Source organism: Euwallacea similis, chromosome 36, assembly GCF_039881205.1.
Source record: "Euwallacea similis isolate ESF13 chromosome 36, ESF131.1, whole genome shotgun sequence".
Lineage (NCBI taxonomy): Eukaryota > Metazoa > Arthropoda > Insecta > Coleoptera > Curculionidae > Euwallacea > Euwallacea similis.
The window spans coordinates 302,388-308,357 of NC_089644.1; the positions used below are offsets into that span (position 1 = coordinate 302,388).

Sequence of the window (5,970 nt, forward strand, 5' to 3'; positions counted from 1 at the left end):
ATACAAAATTTCGTGAAATTAATTTGAAGAGGTCAAAAGATATTAAAGAAAATCTGATTTCCTTTTTCAACTTTGACACCCTGTAGCTTCGTTATTATCAACTTTTGTACTAAGGTAAGTCTAATTAAATCGACTTATTATGTGTTGTACTATATCTGATGGAACGTTGTAGTACATAGAGTATCCGGACACCCTGTACAAAGTGTTTCAGAACTATGCCATCAAGCTTCTGGGGATTGTTCAGTACAATAATAGAACAGATTTGAGTATAAAAACCCGCGTCCGCAAATGTCTTCCTAAGGTGCTACGGCCTTATGACGCTTTAAAATAGTTACGTGTATAAATGTGTTTTATCGAGTTTTAGTACGTTTTATTTTAATTTGTTTGTGCAAAATAACAATGCAGAAATTGTTCAAAATGTCGTCCTTGAACTCAAATGCACCTGCTAAGTACTTATTGCTAAATGTTTATCTTAACCAAGGCTAATAAGAGAAATTCTTGATTGTTAGTTTGACACATTCACTCGTTAATTTTGCAAATTTTAAAAAGTTCACGAAATAATCGGTCTTTATGGAGAACTACAATAATCAAGGACTGGCAGATATGCATCTGGCATATCCGCCAAATGCATATCTGCTGGAGCACTGTAAAAGCTGTAGCACAGCTTTATCAAGAACGCTATCCCGTAAGGCAACATTCTGAGTACAGTAAGTTTATTGCAATTCATCGACAATTTATCGAGACACTTTGAAACCTAACACACACAATACTGGTGCGAAAAAAACAGTAAAAACGATCCATTTTGAGAAAAAGGTTCTTTACCGATTTGCAGATGAACCTTCGACTAGCACTCGTCAAGTTGCACAAAGCATGGGTGTAACTCACATTTCCGTTTAAAGAGTATTACATGAGCAACAATTTTATCCATACCATTTACAAAAAGTCTAAAGTTTGACTTTAGCCGATTATCAGCGAAGGGTTCAGTTTTGTCAGTGACATCAGACTGTCGAGCATCCAATTTTTTACGTTTTGCTTTATGAACGGATGAAGCCAGCTTCACACGAGATGACATATTTAATAGTAAAAATAGCCAGGTTTGAGCTGAAAAAAATCCACACGTGATATTTGCCGGAAGTCATCAGCAACGTTGATTTGTTAACGTGAGGGCCGGTATTGTTGATGATCATTTGGTTAGGCCATACCTGCTTTCCAATCATTTAACAGGGCCTATCTACAGGCGTTTTCTACAAGACATCCTGCCAGAGTTTCTTGAAAACGTCCCATTAAACGTTCGACAGCCAATGTGGCTGCAATATGATGGTGCACCTATACACTTTTCTGTTCAAGCCCGATAGTATTTGGATCGTCAGTTCAGACAACATTGGATCAGCAGAGGTGGTCTAATTCTGTGATCCCCTAGGTCACCCGATCTAACACCTTTCGATTTCTTTCTGTGGGAACATGTAAAGTCTCTGGTTTATGAAACGCCAGTAGAAACAGAGCGATACCTAATTGCTGCGTCATTTGACGTCATTCGAAACGATTATCAAATTTTTAGCCAAGTGTGCAGAAACCATTTATACGTTGTTTAAACAGTTGTAGTGAAGTTCAAGGACAACATTTTAAACAATTACTGTAGCATTATTTTGTACAAATAAATTAAAATGAAACGTATTAAAACTCGACAAAAACATTTTTGCACATCACTGTCTTTAAGTATGATAAAGCCGTATCGCCTTAAGGAGACATTTGCAGACATGGGTCCTTATACTCTGATGTTTTCTATTGTTGCACTGAACAATTTCTAAAAATGTGGTCCCATAATTATGAAACACCTTGTATTTATAGCAAGTTTGCCATCCAAGCCATGTTACGGTTTAAAAGCCAAATCTTGTTCCTCACTAGTTTAGTTTTGGTCACGCTGTATCTGATTGTATTAGGATTTTCTATGGGTTTTATGATAAGAAGCTAAGCAATTCGAAAAATCTAGCCATATTGTCGGTCCCAGATCCACCATGTGCCAGAGCTCTGGATAATATGTAGAACTGGACTTCAACCTTCTTTATAGGCCTGAGTTTTCCGAAAAGGAATACTTATGTAGAAGCCCTCTTTTTTATTTTTCAATTGTTTTAGGATTAGTCAAATTTGTTAAGCAAGTTGTTCGAGAATAGAACATGTGGACTATTACTTTTCGATATGGGTTTCAGGATTTACCATCTCGAGGCAAAAGGTAAAGACGCTCGTGAGGTTTATTATTTGGCTGAGGCCGTTAAATACATAAGTAATTTTTGATGATAATGATGGGCACGAATTAAATAATTTGAGTGAAAAATTATCTATATACTTAATACACTTTTTTATCGACAATTAGTGGACATGTTTGGACAAAGCTTTAGGTAAAACGATCATTAAAGTGAAAAATATATAGATATACGAACATAAACAAAAATGCCATTTTCTCTCGTTGATACTTCAATTTATTATCAGGCACATAATACTAAAAAATAGTTTTCGTTGTACCACCTACATGTTACCATCCTGAAACATTTATATAATTGCGCAAATAGATTTGTTGCATCCGCACCAGTAGGGTATTTGCCACAATCAAATGGTAACTGTGAGTAAGTGAAATGTAAACTAACCCCTGTAATCTCCACGAAACCAATCTAATCAATATTTAGACATTTTTTCCACCAGCTCCTTCAACACTTTGGCAACTTCCTCCATAAGCAGGCGTTTTTCTACTTCCTACAAACACTGCCATGCTAGATTAAAAATTTTAGCGGCAAAATTTTCTCCATCTATACTCCAACAGCCAACAGATTTATCGACGATGGATTCCACGTCCTCGGAATTCTCGCAGTGTTCTTCAATATAGGTCACCTGTGACAAACCAAAATTATTTGCACTCAGTCCCCAGTTATCAATTTAAAAGCATTTTCAAGTAGAAAACTAATCTTACAAGATCGGCGCAGTCTCGGTCATAATCTAAAAGGGGCAGAGATGTTAACAGCTCCAGTAAGACCACGCCAAAGCTGAAGGTGTCTAGCTTAGTGGAAATTTTACCCTTGTGGTATTCCGGTGACATATAAGCAGACGTACCACAAAGGCTCGATTCCAAATCGTTTAACTGACCAGGCAACAGCTTGACTATACCAAAATCACATATCTGCATACAAAAATCGATATTTTTGAAAATATGACACAAAAATTTGAACTCAAAATACAAAGAATGGCACTTCAAAGGAAAATAAAAAGGTCACACCTTCGGATTATTGTTAGCATCCAATAAAATATTCGCCGACTTAATATCCCTATGAATCAGTGGAGTAGATGCAGTATGTAAATAACCTACACCTCTAGCTGTTCCGAGAGCTATGTGAAGTCGTTGTTTCCACTGCAAATCATTGAGACACCTCTGCAAAAAGAAATCTTAATTATATCGTCTGATCATACATCAATATTGTAGTCGAGTCTCTTACCTGGAGTGCTTCATACAAAGATCCTCCTGGAACATACTCGTACACCAAACAATACGTGTCAGTGTCGCACGAATATCCTAGCAAAGACACCAAATTTTCGTGCCTATATTTATAGAGCACCTCCACTTCATTTTTAAATTGTTTGACAATATGTAATAATAATCACTGTCTACAAGATCTACTTAACAGCAACTGGTTTGTCGAACAACCCTACCACCAAAAACACAGATCCGAAGGCACCTGCTCCCAGAAATTTTCCTTCTTTATCAGAAGAAAAATCAATCGTCGTTCGTGCTAACTCGGCATAGACGAAGTGGGGAAGTGGAGAGATTAAGGATAAAATAGGCACAGGTGATGGACACTTAGAGGACGCATTGAAAGAAGGTGGCTGAGGTATTGTCAAAGGGATATCTCCACTTGAATAAGTTGAACTTTGGGTTCTGAGGGACATAACAGAGTCTGAAATTATATCCGATTTAGGTGGAGTGTAATCAGCGACAAAGTCAGGAATTATTTCAGAATGTGGTTGGGATTGGCTGGATGACAAGTTATGATTAAGGGCACTGACCATTGGTATCAGTTCCCGGACTGAATCAGTATTGGTAGTTTCTGAATTGGTATTGGAAGATTCAACTGTATATGCATCATTTTTACAATCAATCGACAGCAACTCGCTAAAATTGGGTATGAATTCACTCCGTTCTTCAATTTGTGAGGTTTGATTGTTACCTGGAATGTCATCTCTTACATCTACAAAATTATCATCAAAAGAAATACTACTTCATGTTAAGTTCATTTTAAAGGTACCTTTATTTCCTTTACTCATGAAAATTGAGCATTCAGGTAAAATCACGTCTCTTGAACCTTCAATATGGTCAGAAAATTTAATCACATCCGAGACTTCTTTATGAAACTGAGATTTAGGTGTATGAATGACTAATGACATTGGAGATAGTTCTGGCAATGACCTTGCTTCACTTACTATAATCTCAGGAATAACCTGCAATTCAATCAAAACAATCTGTCAGAGATGTGTCTCTTTAATAATATACAGGGTGATTCCCATCTAAAGAGCCAAACTTCAAGCACAAATATTTCTAGAATTTTGAATTCAATTAAAAAATTCAACAATAAAGAAGCTGTTTTATTTGAAATATGAAAATATCTACTTCCAGTACAACTAGAAATGCTGCTTGAATTTTTAAAAGTTTAGTAGTGTAGCTCTCATAAACTTTCATATTTATCTCCTTTGCAGATCTTCCATAGATTCATGCTGTTCCCAGGAAATCTCTCTATATAGCTAAGCAGTAAATATGCTCTACAACATATCAATTTGCCACTATAATCATGTGTCTAAACATTTACATTCACTAAGCAATCACCCTGTATAATACAAAAAGAACTTACTGGCACAAGATTTTTGTTCTCCAAAGACTTTTTCCTGATTTTCTCAATTGCTTTCCTTGGATAATTGATTTCATCTAAGCGTTGTATAATTTCAATGTCATTTTGAAGTTTCTCATTTACCAAGCTTAATGAAATGGGCGCAGCAGGCCCTTCATTGGGCCTTGGGGCTGGTTCTTCTCCTAGAATTATGATATAAATCAATTCCTCACATCGCTCATATTGTAATACTTCAACTAACCCAAAAGATTTGCCACATAATCAGCTGCTCTGAAGAGTTCTGCCTTGACAAGAAGATACTTCAAATGTCCCAAAGATGGTCGGATTCTATCGGAAGTACTCCATTCGTCAAAAAGAATCTCTGTGCACAATCTGTTAAACATTACACTGCCTTTCTCAATTATCCTAAAACATGTTATGTCTCTCATGTTGCAGCTTTTAAAGCTTATGTACCAGCGTAGTGGAGTAGTTAGGTAATGCAGATGTAAACAATAATTTACCTGAAATCATCTGAATTATATTTGCGAACATTTACGGCAGTAATGTCGCATCTGTACGAATGGTTAAGTCTCATGGGTATATTATTCATTAGTCTTTTCCACAAGTCTGCTTCATCCAATATTTTCATCAATTCGGCAGTTATGCTTGGTGGTAGATTCCTAATTTCTACTGACGAATTATATTTTATTATAACTAGTTTCCATAGTCAAATATATATGTATATACCCTCTATTGTTTAGCCCTATATTAAATTAGAATAAACCATTAGTCGTAAAGATGGAGACTCTGTTTATCATCTTGGCTGAAACATAAAATGCAGAAAACGACTCACCTATCAGTGTTGTCCTAACATAAGTGTGAATAGAATGATTGAGGGTTGCGAGCGTGGGAAGAAGGTGGAATGGTGTGTGTTAATTCTTTTGAAGATAAACAGATGCACTCGGGGGTGACCCTGATGCATCTTTGGGTATGTTGGGCATTCGATTCCCAAAAAGCCGAGAATAAAGTTGTTTTGAAGACACGTGCGTGTATTTCATTAGAAAAACCTATCCGCTCTTTAACAGTTCAGAAGTGGGATCCACAA

The 5,970-nt window shown here is 36.4% G+C and overlaps 1 pseudogene; it reads right to left on the minus strand.

Annotated features, from left to right (window-relative positions):
• Window positions 1-2,670: 2,670 nt before the first annotated feature.
• On the minus strand, window positions 2,671-5,683 carry LOC136418596 (uncharacterized; annotated as a pseudogene).
• Window positions 5,684-5,970: the final 287 nt, after the last annotated feature.